Here is an 18,291-nt window from a genome sequence, read left to right as displayed (position 1 = left end):
TCATTCCCACCCTTTGATGTTTGAACATTTTAAATTAAGTAGGAGGAAGGGTAAATAAGCTTCGCATTCCCCAGTGCGATCCTGATGGGCAGCAGAGGGAAAACGCAAATTTATCTTTCGCCCTTCAATTTTTGAGAAAAATAAATGACCCTTAGATTCTAAAAGTCATGAGCATAGGAACTAAGCCAAATTAAAAGTGATTGATGGCTTTGGTCCCATTTAGTTAGATCACAGTTGTTTTATTGCAAATGTATCTGATACCAGTATTTGTTAAAATTAGAACAACCTTGTACCTATGTTTTCTTTAAACGTAGAGATGCCATTGGCAAGGCCTTGAACATGAAGTATCACAGGCCATCATCATCCAAATAAAAAGCAGATTGACGCTCTTAGTGTGTGCAGAGCTCTGGGCATGGTGATCTGTAGAGAAATCCAATGTAATTTACCCACCATATGGCCTATTTTCTGCTTTTTTTCTAACGGCAACTACACATGGCCTTCAAATGTCATTTTATGAACAACCATATTGTATAATTTCAGGCTAAAAATAATCACAGGTGTTTAGAATCCTGGTTTGCAAAAAGTTAGTCTACAATTAATGATGATAATATTGATTACTATATTTAGTGTGTGCTTGATATTTGGTAGATATTTTAGTAAACACTTTACATGGATTATGTCATTTAACTCTCATATGATGTACTTTATTATTGTGTTTACTTCGTATCGGAAGAAATTTGGTACTTAAAGACATTTGTAACTTCATCTAGGTCACACAGTTCTTCAGTTGAGGAGCAGGGTTAATAACATATGACTGTATCAGTTTAGAGTTCAGTTACCCTGCACCTTGGCAAAGAATGAGTAGCAGTAGTGAGTCTGACAGGCATTGGGCTGTCTATGCAAGCATCTTCCAAATGCTTCAAGTCACTCAACTCTCACAATCCTGTGAGATCAATATTACTTCTATTATTGTTATTGTTATTATTGTCACTTGCATTTTACTAAGCAGAGGAAATGGAGACATGGAAAGACTAATCAGTGACCAGGATCACATAGTTCTCTGGTAGTAGAACAGGGATTTGAACATTTTGCTGGCTCTGGAGTCAACACTCTTAACTATTTGGTCCATTACTGACATGACCATTATCCTTTACCTCCTCCTGAAGCTTCCTTTGGCTTTTTGGAAATTAGAAAATGCAACTGTCTTTTTCTGGAGTATGAATTACATGGTAGTGTACAATTGGATCTCATAGGGCAAGGGTGGGCAATTAAATGAAAATCAGAAAAATAAAGAAATAAGACCCTGATTCTGACTTAGGCAAAAATTCATTTTAATTACTTTATTTGACTTTGAATCGGGGTTTTTTTTCATATCTCTTGGGCTTGATTTTCCCCATTATAAAATAAATAGGTTACACTAGATGACTTATAAAATCCTACCACTAAAATCTTCTTCTAGTCTTTGCCTTCCTTCTAAGTATATGCTTATATGAGCACTCAACCTGTTACAGATATTTTACTATTTTGTCTAAAGCCAAGTCATAGTTTCCCAACTGTTTTTATGAACTCTCTTTACCCATATTTAAAGACAAACATGATTATCTATTTCTGAATAGGTAAGATTTTAATTCCAGAAAAAGTACTCATAGAAAAACACACATCACCTTTCTTGGGCATTAGTTTTAACATGTTTATAGGAAAAAGAAATAACAATAAAAAACCCCTTTTCCCTCCATAAGCCTTGAGGGAATTCATTAATATTTGTTAACCATAAAGAAAGCAACTTTCAATATGAATTTTTTAAAATAACCTAGTTGTGATACTCAAGTATGCCCCCACTTGGAAGACATCTTTAAATTGTTTCTAAACGTTCTTTCTCATCAGTGGACTCATTGAGACATTTCTCAAGAGGGTGTAAGAAACAAGATGTAATTACTATATCCCTTGGGTGGGTGTAGAAATAAAATGGATCTGAGAAAATGAAAAGTGGAAATGTGTTTGAGACAATGAAGATAAGGAGGGCTCACTTTCCACTGAAGAAGAAGTAGGCCTTCAAGAGCAGCTGAAGCCCAGGAGGAAGTTCAAGACACTTGAAGTAGTGCCATCATTTTTTTTAGTGGAGAGGTATACAAAAGTCATCAATGGTGACCCACTCTTTAAAAAAAAGCATATTTGTACACTTTTATATAAATAACATGATTCAATATGACATCTTTAGTATCTGACTTATTTCTATTCTAAAACCACTTCGGGAATGAAGTAAATGTTTGCATTTCCTGAAGAAGCCTGAGAAAATAAGCAAAATATATAAAACAAGAGACTGATTCAGTAAATGTACCCCATACCTATAATAGAATGTGACTTGGTCACTAAAAGTCGTATTCTAGAAACACTTTTTAAAGGAAAGATGTTAATTATGTATTTTGACTTATATATTACCCTCTGTATTAATAAGTATATTATAAAACAACTGAGCTTTGGTGTCATCTTGCAGCGTGTATGTTCCAGGTGGTATGTATACCAAAGTAACAGCTAATTATTTCTTACTGGAGGGGTATCCTATCATTTTATATAGATAGATAGATATAAATATATAGTTTGTTTTCTGATTTTTCTGCAGTGAACGTGTTAATTCTATAATAAGAGCAAATATATTTTTAAAGCAACCTAAGAGCAGACAGTGTGTGCAATCATCAAGAAATAATGTATCTCAAATCACATAAGGGTTGAGACTGGGGATTTATTGGTATGTTAGACTTGCCCACTGAAAGCTGTTCTGAGCTCCAAGACATTGCTGCTTGGCTGTCAATAAATAACTCCAGTCTGGTAGGCTTAGTATGACCCACTTTTGGACATTGGCTCAATATCCAAGTGGGACCAGATAGTTATTGATTATCTAAGAAGAAGGTCTTACAATGAATATAGCTAACTCTACATCTCCACAAGAATAGCTCCTAGAGGTTAAGAAGAGGGAAAATGCTTTTCAAAATGGCAACAGTAAAATAACAACTTGAACCTACTCAGGATATTTAACCTTGTAAATGGCAAGATCAGATTTATAACTGGAGCCAGAGAGTCTGTTGTTTCTCTCTTTGATTTACTCTTGAAGGGAAGAAAGCATGTTAAAGAGATCAAAATGTCTAACTCTGGGAAAATCTATCATAAACTACCTCATTCTGTTACTGGCAGAAGTATTAGAAACCAGAAAAATAAAAGAAGCCAGAAGACAAGACTCTTCATATGTCCTAAAAGAGTTTTAAATCCTTTAGAGCAAACCCTCAGAAGAGAACAAGAATCTGGCCAGAAAATATCTTCACATTTATCTTGCTAAAAACAATTTTTTTTTCCAAAATGAGTCCTCACTTTCTAAATGAAAATAGAGTAAATAAAATTTATCTACTACTAAAATTGTACATGTGTTCTAGTGAGGCATAGTTTACAACTCAATAATCGACAAGTGACACAAAAACAAGTGTCCTTAATGGTAGGCTAAATACTGAAACTAGGTAACATGGTTGCACTGGGTACCACCCTGTGTTCATAGAGCACATTGCAAAACAATTTCCTCCACTGCACAGATCTCATTCAGTTTTTAAACTCAACCAGTGAAGTATGTATAACAATGTGGTTTTTACTCATTATTTTTCAGATATGGATACTAAGATTAATGAATTGTCTACAATGAGAAACTTCCTTTATTTATGAAAATGAGACTTCTTGACCCGTAAATTGACAATATCAAGCTAACTCTGAAAACCATAGATATACCAGCCTCATAAATATTTTCTATTTTCCACTATGTAAAATAAGAAAATTCTTACTATTTAAAAAAAATTAACTTCTCAAAGATCTGCCTATATTCCTTTTCAGAAATCAGTTTATTTTTAAAATCTAGGTGAAATTCATGTAACATAAAATTATCCATGTTAAAGTGAATCATTCACTGACATCTGATGTGCTCACGGAGTTGTGCAATCATCATCTCTATCTGGTGCCAACATATTTTCATCACCCTAAAATAAAACTCCATGCTTGTTAAGCAATTGGGGCCATTGTCCTCCTTTCTCAAGCCACTGACCACCACCAACCTATATTCTATTTTTCTAGACTGCCTTTGTATATTTTTATATAAATAACATGATTCAATATGACATCTTTTGTATCTGGCTTATTTCAAATACCATAATATTTTCAAAGTTTGCTGTGTTGGACAACATTTGCATCAGGACTTAATTCCCTTTTATGGTTGAATACCTACTCATACATATTTCTCTGGCTACTGATTGCATGACACATCTTTTGTCATCTTTTTACTTTCACCAGCCTTTGTCTTTGAAACTATAGTGCTTTTTCTATAAACAGCATATAGTTCAGTCTTGTAATTTTTTATCTAATTTGTCAATTCTTTCCTTTTTTTGCATTGTTTAATCCACTCCCATAATAAATGAGTGCTAGGTAACCTCTTGTTCTCTATATTTCATCTTTATTTTGCCCCTCCACTCTTCTTTTTTGAATATTTTCTAGTGTAGCATTTTAATACCTATAATTCTTTTCTGAGTTATTTCCTTTGTGCTTACTCCAGAACTTAAAACATAGATTTTTAATTTTTTTGTATTTATAGATGGACAGAATGCTTCTATTTTAATTGTTTATTTGTATGTGGTGCTGAGGATCAAACCCAGTGCCTCATGTATGCTGGGCAAGCGCTCTGCCACTGAGCTACAGCCCCAGCCCAAAATATATATCTTAACTTACAAGAATAAACATATTTATACTAATATATTACACTTATATAGGTCAAAACCTAACAATACATTGTTGTAATTATAAATTTATAGAAATTCATATTTATTTAAGTAGCTAAGAGATAAGAAGAGAGCAGGTTTATAAAAATATAAAAGTATACAACTCTTGCCAAGAGTTCACTATATTGTTTCTGTCTTAGTCCATTTTCTGATACTACAAAAGAATACTGGAGGTTTCACAATTTACAAAGCACAGAAATTTATTGGGCTAATGGTTCTGGGGGCTAGGAAGACCAATAGCATGGGGACAGCATCTGGTGAGGACTTGGCTGCCATGTCATGCCATGGCTGAAGGCAGAAGGGCAAGAGATGATGAGAACAGGGGAGCAAGCAAGGGCCAAGGTTGCTTTTGTAATAGTCAATCCTTGGGATATCTACCCTAATTCCATGATGAAGATATTGATCTTTTGATGTGGGTAGAGCCCCTGTGATCCAATCACCTCTTTTAAACCCCACCTTCCAACACTGCGGCCCTGGAAATTAAGTTTCCAACACACAAATTTTGGAAGACACATTCAAATCATGGCATTAAATCTATTTAATATTTCTAAATCTCATTATTTATTCTTGTGGTTTTAAAATTTCACTTGGTTTTATTTCTTACTCCAGTACAGCTGTTCTTGTAGTCAATCCATTGTTATTGAAAAATTGTTATTATTTTACATGATTTTTTTTAAAGCTAGTTAAGAGTAAAAAAGAAAAGAAATATTCATGAACACTATTTTTGTAATTACCTAATAACCTTCAATGGAGCCCTTTGTTTTTTGCATGTAGGTTTGAATTACTGCCTCTTTTCACTGCTTTCAGACTGATGAAAACTTACTTCAGTATTTCTAGAAAATCATGACCAATTCTTTGGTTTCTATCACTCATTTGATTAACAATAAATTCTTGTAGTCTTGTCTATTTTGGAATGTCTTTGTTTCATTTTTATTTACTGAATATCATTTTTCTGGGTTAAATAGTGTTTGACTTTTTTTTCCAACGCATTGAATGCATAATCCCACAGCATTTCACCTCATTCTTTCTCTCAAAAAGTCAATGGTTAATCTTGTTAGAGTTGTTTATAAAAGAGGAGACATTTTTCTCTTGCCACTTGCAAAATTTCTTTTTCCTTTGTGTTTTGCCTTTGACTTGTGTAGATTATTTATACATGCACTAATTATGTTTGTAGGAGTTTTTGATGTGTGTGTTAATACTTTTGAACAAATTTGGAAAGTTTTCAGTCATTATTTAAATATTTCTGTCCTCTCTTTATGGTACCACATCACGCATTCCTTGGTGTATTTGATAGTGCTATACATTTCTCTGAGACTTTATTCACTTTCTTCATCTATTTCCTGACTGCATAATAAGTATAGATGCTTTTTTTAAATTTTAAAATTATTTTTATGACAGTTCAAGTCTATTGTCAAGTCTACTATATTTTTTCATTTCAGTTATTTTTCAATCCAGAGTTTCTATTTTTTTAAATAACTTCTCTCTCTGTGTTGATGAGATTCTGTCACCATACCTTACTTATTTAAGAGTAATTTCATTAGATCCTTGAATATACTTAAAATAACTGTTTTCATCCATTTTTATTTTAAATATGAAATCTAAACTTTCTTACAGGCAATTTTGTTTTCTGTAGTTTTGTCCCCTGTGGGTTGGTCATGCTTTTATGTTTTTTACAAGTCATATTTAAAAAATATGAACACATTAAACAATATGTTATGGCAACTCTGATGCTGAACCTCTCCTTTAGGAGCTTGATGCTGCTGTTAATTCCTTGTTTGTTTAGTGGCCACCTAGATTGTTTTTGTAAAGTCAATTGTTCCCAAAGCATAAGACCTGAATTTTTCCTCAGAGGGTGCAGCCTTGGGTAAATGTACAGTCACTCTGTGATGAGAGTAGTTTTTGCAGGCCATTTTGACTATCTTTTTCCTCCAGCCTCACCCAGACATAGTCATCAACAATTTCCAGATCATGCATCATTGTTTTTAACAACACTCTGAAGCATAGATTATTGCCACAGTCTGATCCAGTTAAGTTCAGAACTCTTTGTAAGACTTTATTCTGTCTTTTTCTTTCTTCCCCCCTTTTCTCTTTTCTCATCTCTCTTCTCTTTTTCTTTTCATTTCTTTCTTTCTTTCTTTCCAGAACAGTCTTTGATGTCTGTCCTGACCCCAGAGAAATCATCTTAGTAACCTTCCTCCAGTACCCTCATAATGAACCTGACCTGCAGTGTGGGTTCCCACCAGCCTTTCCTAATTGCTTTCCCCAAACTTGATCACTGATTTTGTGAGTGCACGTAAGTAGAAGTTTTCCGTGCTCTCTTTCAAATACAGTCATTTCCTTTGGGAAGAGTTTGGGGACCTCGTCCTCAGTGTCTGGCTCTTCTGCTAGGCAGACATTTCAGAGCCATACCTATAGAAAGAGAGTGGGCGCAGTGAGCTGATTCTGATGAACTGTTGTTCTGTTTTAGAGCAGAGCTATGGATGAGAACCGTAGCCTCTGGTCCCCGCACACTATGAGGAAGCAGAATGTCCTATTCCAAATATATTTCACTGGCATATTTCAAGTTGGTTATTCAGGGAAACTTCAGGCCTCTACAAACACAGGAAAGGCTCTGAAAAAAATCTGTCTTTTTGTTAAAAGAAATCCACATTTACTGACCTTAGTAAAGTAAATAGAGGACACAGGCAAAGGTTTATGAATACCTCCTTTTCTGCCTGGGAAAAAATGTTTACAAGAAGAAGAGATTGAGGACCTGACACCTGGCCCAGACAAAGATTTCTACCAGTATCTGTTACCTGGAAGACTTTATCTGCATAATAAGACAAATACTTGCTTGCTGCACATCTCCCCACAACCTTCAATAGCCTGGCTTCCCTCTCCTCCTCAAACCCAAGCCCCTACTCACATTTAAAGCTCTGTGTAAGGTTCAGCCATAATTATCCCCTTTGAATTCCATATTTAATGTGTGTGGCTTCCATGCCTAGACATGCAATAAAGTAGCAGGTTCTTTTTCCTGCTATCGTCTATTATCAGTTAATTTCAGAGAATTATTGAAACTTCAGAAGAAAATAAGAGTACATTTAAGACTTCCCTATTCCAATTGGCAGCTAACAGAATGGACCCACCTCCCTGCAAGAAAACTAGGTCAAGGGCATTAGGGCCTCAGCATAAGCCATACCCAGGAGAGAGACTCTGTTCTGTTAGTGGGGTTGGGTGGTGGATGGGAGCCCCAGCCTCTTGGTGACACTTGCCCCGAATTTAGCCTCTACAACACATAGATGGATAAAGGTGCGAAATTCTGCTGGGTCACCTTTCCAGAGAGAAAGCATAACTTTCTACTGGGAGTTGAGAGAGACAGATTCATGTGTCCTGGGCTTCCCCGCTCCTAGAGTGGAAATCCCATCAGGTTGAACTGAAAGGAAGGAGTGGGAAGTAGATCATGATTCAAATGATACAGACTCAGATCGCTCTGACCAAATGTAGTTGTTTTTCTTAAATAAAAGCTTCTTAATTTTCTATGTGCTCTTAGGACAATTTTCATGAATTTAAATGGCCCTCTCTTGAAAATAAGTTCCATCAGTTATGCTTCTTTCCTTGGGGAACAGGATCACAGAGTTCTTCTAATTGCTTCTGGGGATGTGGAACTCTACTCTCTGGTATTTTTATACCAGAGATAAATGTGATTCTTGAGCAGACCCCGATGAGAAAGAATCTCAAGAATTAATCAACTAATAAACTACTTTTACCACCTCGTTTAGCATTCTACAGAGTTTCTGAACAGATACTTGGAAACAATAGGGAGCATCCTAGCCACATAGCTATTTAATGCCACTTGAAGGATAAGAGGAAGTCATAGATGGGAACATTTTAGGTGACATTATACTTATCATGTGATAAGTTTCTGTCTTTTATCCTAGACAGTCTTGTGATTTTCTAGGCTCAGGTTTCCCAAGTGGCTCCTGATTAGCTTCTCTTTGCTACACTGGTCTTCCTCCATTTGTTATCAGCTTCAATGCAAGAGGTAAAATATTTCAATTTTAGTTCAACCTTTCACAAGAAAAAAAGTACTTCAGTGCTTTAGAGCTATTCCTTTTATCAATACTCATAACAGCATACATATAATTTTTATATATTTTATATAATACAGGTTTTATATGCCTGCATATGCAAATATAATATATAAAAATATTGAGGTTAATGTATTTTTCCATTTCTTGTGAAGTCCAGAAAAAAATAGCACATTTAATGAACACTAAAAATTCCCTTAGACTGTTTTCTGATAGCATAAATTGAGAATTTAATGTTAAGCCATAAGCCCCAGCTCAATATTGTAATAATCTTTTTTATTATATTCCCTAAAATATGTTTCCACATTATGTTAAACCAGAAAACATCAATATTTCAATCTTTTGAAAAGAAACAGATTATTGAGGGGAGTGAAGGGAGGAGAAAGGGGTACGGGGGTAGAAAGGGTAGTAGAAATGAATTGCATATTATTACCCTCTGTACATGTATGACCATATAACCGGTATGATTCTACAACACGTATGACCAGAAGAATGAGAAGTTTACACTTCATTTATGTATGATGTGTCAAAATGCATTCTACTGTCATCATGTATAACTAATTAGAACATCTTAAAAATTACAAAAAAAGATATGTAATTTACAACATGATGTTTATATAACAAGATGGTAATAAAAACAAAATTGTGAAAAATATGGGTCAAACTGTAGTATCTAATAAAAACAAAGTAAGCAAAAAATCACAGGGTACTGAATATCTATATAAATTTTTTAGAAAATGCTTCTATTAAAGAGATTAAAAAGGCAAGGGAGATATCTGTCTATCTCAAAAAAAAAAAAAAAAGCAAGGGAGACAACCAAGAGACAGGTTTCACTATTGGCCAGCTCCCTGATGAGCCCTGAGATTTCTTCTTTGCCAATCTTGCAGAACTCTGGTAAAATTAGGAATTTTGCATTCTGCAGTAGAAGACTTATTCATCAAGCTTTTGCCCATGTCATTATGTGATTCAATAAATCTAAAATATATCTGTTTTACTTTACGTTATCAGACTTAAAAAAAATTCCCTATTGTTATTTTACTAGAAAATTCTTCAAATGTTACAGTAAAAGTTATTATAACAGTAAGACCATAAACTCAAAATTTTATAAAAAGGTGATTTTTTTTCTGTATGCAAGAAAGAGGAAGAAAACGGGAAAACAATAAGATTCTTCATAAGAAAAGCTCTACTGATCTACTCATCTGTTAATATTTTGAAATCACAGATATGTTCAAAATATATCTGAATACAGAACAAATGTGAGAAACTAGACTAACTTAAGAAATCTATCTGGACTTTTCTTGAAAAGTTTCCTGTTCTGTCGTGATGGTTTTGTGTTTCAAAGAACTAATTAGTTTTTTGTTTTGTTTTGTTTTTTTAAGTCTAGATATTCCTTGTGTCCCAGAAGCCATAGAACAGAGGAGCCTTTAAGCATTTATATAATTTGTCATAGGGAAGTTCTGGATAAAGGTATTTTTGATAATTAGATAGGAAGAGGTCTTTATAGGTAAGAAATAAATGGAAAAAAGTTTTCATCAATGTTTAGTTATGAAAAGAATCTAGGATATCCAGAAGGTAAAATCAGTACTTTGATTCAAGAATGTGGAGTCAAATCTCATAAAAGTCAGTCAGCCAACCAGACCTTTATTCAATCTAGGCCATGAGAATTCCACCACTGATAGGCCCAGGTGGTCTATGACTCCCTTGATGTCATATGTAAAATGCTGTGTTTGTGAATCTGTTCATCTTTCCAAAGACAGAGTTCACGGCTTCTGAAATATGCAACTCGGAAAGTTCTATGAACCATTCAATAGTCAGTTGGATTCTGAATCACACTCTTAATTAATCAAACTCTTAATTTGTAAAAAAACAAACAAACAAACAAAAAAACTCTCCAACCCCATTAGTTCAAAGCAGTAAACAATTAATTCTCTTCATGACTATATGGGCCAACTTAGATCACTGATTTGGACCACACTTGATTGATTGTGAAAGCACATACCTATAATCCCAGCAACTCAAGAGGTTAAGAGGGATGCAGATTTGAGGTCTGCCTCAACAAATTATCAAGACCCTGTGTCAAAATTTTAAAATAAAAAAGGGACCAGGATGTAGCTAAGTATCTGTGTCCTGTGTTCCATCTTCAGTACCCACCACTCCCCACCAAAAAAGCTCTCAGAAGGACTCATTCATATGTCCATGGACAATACATGAGTTAGCCAGGAATATCAGGTCTCCTATAGTCTCACACATGTGTTTGGCAGTTGCTTTTCTGGGACAATAATAGTGACAAAGTCACTAGCCTCTCATCACTCAGAAGGGTAGTTTAGACTTATTAGTATGGCAGAATCAGGGGTCCAAGAGAGAATAGAAGCATGAAAATCCTTTAAAAGCATTGATTTGGAATCAAAATACACTATTGTCACTTCCTTTTCTATCAGTGCAACAATTCAAGTACAAAGTCCATTCCCCATTCAAGAAGTAGAGAAAAACATTGCACCTCTTGATGACAGAATTCTCAAAATCACACAAACTGATGGCATGCTATATGGAGGAGTATAGAATTGAGGGAATGTATGCAATTACCCAGTGTCCCTAGTGGTAGTTCAAAATGTTGGTTCTAATCCATTACTGTGCCTGTCATCCAAACCCTTACCATAGCCTCATCATGGGAACACTGTACTTACCTCTTTTTTGATGCATGAAGACACAAATTGGTGTCAACATACTTTATATACAACCAGAGAGATGAAAAATTTATGTTTTCATTGACCACGTAAAATGGTTTGACTAAGAAAAGCATATAGGTGGAAACCCAAAGTCAGTTCTGAACTTAGACCCTAGGAGACCTCTGGGTTCTTCTCATCTTCTTACACCTTGCCATCCTTACAGGTAAAAATGAATTCTCAAAAGAAGAGGAGAAAAACATGGAAAAGATCTGGACATGTAGAATTGCAGTGTGAAGAAGACTGTCTGGTATCACCACAGCCTCAGGAAGAGATACCCTAACTGTTCCACAGAACCATGAACAGAAATGGCTAGACCACCGACTGCTCTATTTTGGGATGATTTGTTACACAGCATTGTTGGAAATGACCAAATGATATACAAAATTACAAAAGATATGAAGATCTCTTTTCTTATGGATCTTACAGTCTCATGGGGAGATATACACAGAAACTAATAAACCAGCAAAATTATATCAAATATATAGTTAGTGCTATGGATAAAATGAGTAAGGAGGTAGTAAGGAACTTCTTTAGTTGGGAGGATGAAAGATTTTTGACAAAATACTGCTTGTGCTTTCAAATACGTATCGGGAGATGTCAACAAAACCTCAGGCACAGAACTCTCTGCGATAGTGATTTTCTACATTTTACTACAATGTTTTTAAGATGCCCTAATTCTTAAACTCCATATGTTAATAAGATTTCCATTCCTAAATTAATGCCTGAAATAATTAACTTATAAAGAGAAAAGTTTATTGTCTCACAGTTTTTTAGGTTGCAGACCATGATCAGTTAGCCTGTTGCTATAGGGCCTATGGCAAGTCAGCACATCATGGTGGCAGAATGGCAAAGCTGTTTATTTCATTAATTGCAATCAAAATAGAGAAAGAAGAAGGGATGGGGTCATGCCTTCCATTACATAAGAACTCCTAATAGGCTCCGTCACTTCAAGGTCTCTTCACCTCCCAATGGTGCCAAGCTGGGGATCAAGTCGTTAACACATGAGAATCTGGGGCACATTCCACATTCAAACAATAGCACTTCAACTGTCACTCAGCCACTCCTCAATAAGGGAGTCAAATTCAAGTGGATTAGAGTGACTAGCGATCCAAAAAATAAAAATCGATATTATCCGATGACATTATAGCATGTTACAAGTAAAATATTGCTGTTCATTTGCCTTTTGTTAATGAACAAGAGAGAATTTATGTAACTCCAAAAGTTTACTTGCTTGATCTGATTAAATATATCTTCTGGTAAATAAATTTACAACTCCTCAAGACACAGCTTATTGCAACTGCTATTTCATGCTGATCTTGGAGTCCCTGTCTTTCCTTTGGGTTTAATATTATAGCCATTGAACATCCTGAAGTCCCACTGACAATTATTTTAAAAAAGAAAAAGCAGTAACTAGCCTGCTTCAAATTGCTCAGAAAAGCATCTGTTACCAGGAAGGGAGGCAGCCACCCAATAGTGGCAGAGCCCAGGAGCAACAGGTGAGCAATCAAATTTTATTATTCTTCACCAAGTGGAAAATCATCTTTTATTTGAAATCTTTTTGATATTTGGATGGTTGCAATGATCCGAAATGAGAATATGTTCCCACTAGGCCTGAGCTGAGCTCATTCTTACAGTTATGTTATGCCTTCCTGATGACGTGATCCCACCATGCACACATCAAAGTGATATTTTATGGTCGGCTTTTACATCTATCTGGCCATGATATAGGGGAAAGACCACAGTATCATGAGTCCTGCATGAGAAATGCACATGATTCTGAGTCCTGATCACTAAAGGGCAGAGAGGAGGCACCATCGGGAAGTCGTTAAAATATACTTAATCTGCAAGGCTTTGATAATGGTGGTGAGAAGATGGGGTGTGGTTGAGAAAATGAGAAAGAAGAGAGAGAGCAAAGCATTTATGCAAAATAAAAATGTTCTAGACCATAGATCTACCATCCTAGTTTTATAACTGTGAGATTTTTAGAAATGTCATTGCTCCCATCATAAAACCCCTAAGGATTCTTGAAATATTCTGCTAAGAAATGCACAGTTTCTGATCACATTCTGGCTGTTTCTCAAGATTTCCAGGACTCTTTCTCATGGCTCCTCTCAGGGTCTTGCTATATTGAAATCTAAATCCACCCTGCAGGGAGACAAATTTATACATCCAACCTCCTTTTCTTACACACAGTCAACACTATTACTAGACAATGATCAAGTACCCAGTAACCGAGATCCAAGACGCAATTTTATTATTTTGTCTAGCTTCAATTTTATATTTAGCAGTAATCTAGTCTATAGCTAAATTCTGGACTTTTGCTTTGAAATCAAAGAAGGAGAAGGAGTAGGGCATAAGAGAAGACAATATATCCCTATAGAGTCATTTTCAGCACTGCAGACAGCTAGCTTGAGCATTGTTTAAGAATCATTTAACCTTGAATACCTTCAGAGATCATTATACAGGTTATATATTCAGACAACACTTAGAAGTAGTGTGAGACAGTTGTGAACCTATTTAATAAAACATGTTTATTTGTTTAATCAACACTTTTAAAGTGCAACACATTTTTTTCAATATAATTGAATTGTATCCATGACCTCATTAGTAACCGAACTTGATTTTTATACAGAAATGTTTACATATACCCTCTATATATACACTCAATTTTCCTAATGAATGGAAGACTAGGAACTTTGCGTGCTCTGGCCACTGATTAAAAATAGAGATTCTGTGGTATCATCCTAGACTATCTTGAGCCAGAACTTGAAGATTGACTCCTAAGTGTCAAGTATGTTTCTAGAAGTACTAAAGACCTTTTGAAAATCTCCACTCTACCAGTGACTTGTAATGCCTTTACATTAATGTTAATTCCAAACAGGATTGTTGGTTTTATATATTATTATCTGTTAAAGAAAATATAAAAAGCCAGATAAAGAATAAGGAGCCATAAAAATAAGTCAGGAAGTTCTGAGTTTTTTCTAAGAGCTGGTACACAAAGTGATCTGGTCAAGTCACTTAAGTCTCTAATCTCAATATCTTAAAGTAGAGTGTTTTATATTAACCTTATAAGTTCCCTTCCAGCTAAAAGTTGATATGTGTGTGTGTGTGTGTGTGCATGCATGTGTTTGTAATTTATAGTGGCCAAATAAATCATCTTAAAAATAATTTCACTTGTGATTTTAAATGATTCCACCACAAACTGGAAATTAGCACAATATCAGTGTTCAGTTTTAATGTGAATTATCATTGTGACAATTTTTAATGTATATAGTTCCATTTCATATGTTGAATATCTAGTCCCAGTTAATAATGTATATAAACAGAAAGCAAAAAATGACAATTTTTGTTGTTCAACTTAAGGATTAAGCAATCAAACAAATTTTGACAACCAGACATAATTATTCAGAAAATTCACCAAAACAAAAATGTCTACTACATTTTACAAAGGTATTCACTTTCCCCCAAAATCTATTTCTTTTGATATTGACTCAGGTATTTGAGGTCATTTCCCACAAGCCAGTGCAAAAGTACTTATTAGTTTGGAATGGTAAACTGTTTCTATTTTCTCAATACATTTCTAAATGTAATGAAAGAAGACATTTGGGGACAGTTGCTATGGTACCTCTACCTTATGAATATCTAGTAAATAGAGTTTTTCTGTGACACAAGTTCTTTCTACAGCCTGGTGACAAAAGTCTCCCATGAGGAAAAACAGAGGGTGTCAAAACTGAGTCCATGGAATCCAGGAGGTAAATCTATATGAGGGGGTCCTAAAGAATTGGCTCTAAAATTATAAAAATCTTGTAAACATAAAAACGCAAGTTTATATGCAAAGAAATCCATTTATAAATTTATACTAAGATGTTTAATGAGAAATAAAGGGACTGTTAATGCCAATAGAGAAATCTAGAGTTCCTTCACCATTTCCTAATGGAACTTGGATATTTGGTCATTGTGAGTATCCTGGGCCCCTGATTGAGTGTTTTATAAATATTAGCCCATGCCCTGATATAACAAAATTAATTTTTAGCCACCCTGTGGCCACGTTGTTTCCTCAGTTTGGAGAGAAGTTAAAGGAGATGATGTGACCCAAAGCAAAAAGACACATTAACAAACTGTCAACATTTAAGTGTTAAAAGAAATTCCTTATATCTTACACTTACTTTTCACATTGACAGTTTACACTATTGTTGGGATGACTTTACTAAGCTCCTAAAACACTATTATTACACCTGTTAAAATTTTATATTCTGTGTTTATAAACCACCATTGAAAATGTTCTATCTATCACATATAATGAAAAAGCTGAAATTGCTTTTTGTGAAACTAGAAAGAAGACAAAATATCCACTCTCATCATTCCTATTCACTGTAATAATTGAAATTTTAGCCAGAGCAATTAAGCAAGAGAAGAAAATGAAAGGAATACAAACAGAAAAGGAAGAATTCAAATTACCACTACTTGCAGATATATGATTCTATATTGAGAAGAGTCAAAAACTCCAACAGAAGACTTCTAAAGCTAATATACAATTTCAGCAATGAAGTAGGAAACAAAAATCAATGTCAAAAACTAATATCTTCCTTTTATACCAATAATTTTCTTTTAAAAAATCAGGAAAACAATTCCATTCACAATAACCTCAAAAATTAAAATGCATAGGAATAAATCTAACCAAGAAGAAAGACTTCTACAATGAAAATTACAGAAGACAGAAGAAATAAATTTAAGAAGATACAAAAACAAGGAAAGACCTGTGTGTGCACAGGTAAGAAGAATTAAAATTGTTATATGGCCATATCACCAAAAGCAATTTACAGATTCAGTGCAATCTCCATTAAAACACTAATGACATTCTTCCCAGAATTAGAAAAAAAATCCTTATATTCATATGGAAGAATAAAAAATCCTGAATAATCAAAGCAATACTAGGCAAAATAAAAAGCAATGTTGAAGGTATTCCAAAACCTGACTTCAAATTATACTATAAAAACTTTATGGCACTGGCACAACAAGGTGCATAGACCAGTGGAAAAGAGTAGAAGACATAAAGAGACAAATTCACATAGATATAGTCATCTGATTTTTTTTAAAAAGAGACTAAAAACATACAATAGAAAAATGATAGCCTTTTTAGCAAATGGTGCTGAGAAAAATGGATATCACATGTGGAAGAATGAGACTAGACCCCTCAAAAATGGATGAAAGACCTGAGAATTAGACAGGATGCTTTGCAACTTGTAAAAGAAAATGTAGGGTCAACATTTCAATATTTAGGTATAGGCAAGGACTTTCTCAATAGGACTTCTAAAACTTAGGAAATAATATTAAGAATTAATAAATGGGATGAAATCACATTAAAACTTCTGTATAACAGGAAACAATTAGGAATGTGAAAAGAAAACCTGTAGGATGAGGGGGAATTATTTCCAGCTACTCTTCTGACAGAAGAATAATATCCAGAATATATAAATAATTAAAAAACCTTTCATGCCACAAAAACAACTCAAAAAATAAATGGGCATATAAAATTGGATAATTTTTAAGAAGAAACACTAATGGTTAATAAATACATGAAAATAATCAACATTTTTAGTGTTTGAGAAAATATAAATAAAAACTACACTGAAATTTCATCTCTGGTTAGAGTGGCAGCCATCAATAACACAAAGAATGATAAAGGTTGAAGAAAAAGGAAAACTTTGACGCTGGTGGTAAATTTTAAATTTATACAATCACTATGGAAATTGGTATGGAGATTACTGAAAAGCCTAGGAATGGAGCCCCAAAACAACCCAGCTATACTACACCTTGGTATTTATTCTTAAATAATTAAAGTTGCCATACTATAGTGACACATGCATACCTGTGTTTGTAGCAGCACAATTCACAATAGCCAAGCTATGGAACCAGCCTAGGAGTCCATCAAGGAATGGATGCATAAGGAAAATGTGGAATATAAACATAATGGAGTTTTATTCAGCCATAAGGAATAATGAAATTGTCATTTGAAGGAAAATGAGTGTCACTTGACAGCGTTATATTTGTCAAAATAAGCCAAACCCAGAAAGTCAACGGTTGTATGCTTTCTCTCATATATGGAAGCTAGAGAGAATAAAGGAAAAAAAGGAGGGAATCTCATGAAAATAGAAGGACTACATATAGAGCACAGGAATAGTAGCACTGGAAGGGAAAAAGGGACAGAAGAATTAGGTACTGAGGAATAAAATTCACCAAATCCTACTGTTATATTCTGTGCACATACAAATATGTAATAAGTCATCTCACTACTATGCTTAATTATAATACACCAATAAAAACTAAGCCCTGCAAATATCCTATATAGATTAATAGACTAAATTCTGACATTAAGAACTCTGGAATAGAAAAACAGCATATCTATTCAATAAAGATTTCTATTTTTATATTATCTTTGTTCCACATACTAAGTCTTATTTTACTTGACATAGTCATAATTCTTCTGGGGCTTCTTTGTCCATAGGTTTCCAAATTAAATGAAATTACTTAAAAGGAATCAATAACAAAGTGATGACAGCTCAGAACTGGATTGGTTCCTAAAATAATTCCCAATCTTTTTTACCAGAACAATGTTAGTCAAGTTTGAAGAATATTTTAAGAGGTCCTAATTCAGATTAAGTGCTGACTTTCAGATCTGTGTACCTCGGAATG

Source organism: Callospermophilus lateralis, unplaced genomic scaffold (genome assembly GCF_048772815.1).
Source record: "Callospermophilus lateralis isolate mCalLat2 unplaced genomic scaffold, mCalLat2.hap1 Scaffold_79, whole genome shotgun sequence".
In the NCBI taxonomy this organism is placed as follows: Eukaryota; Metazoa; Chordata; class Mammalia; order Rodentia; family Sciuridae; genus Callospermophilus; species Callospermophilus lateralis.
This window is presented reverse-complemented; position numbering follows the sequence as displayed.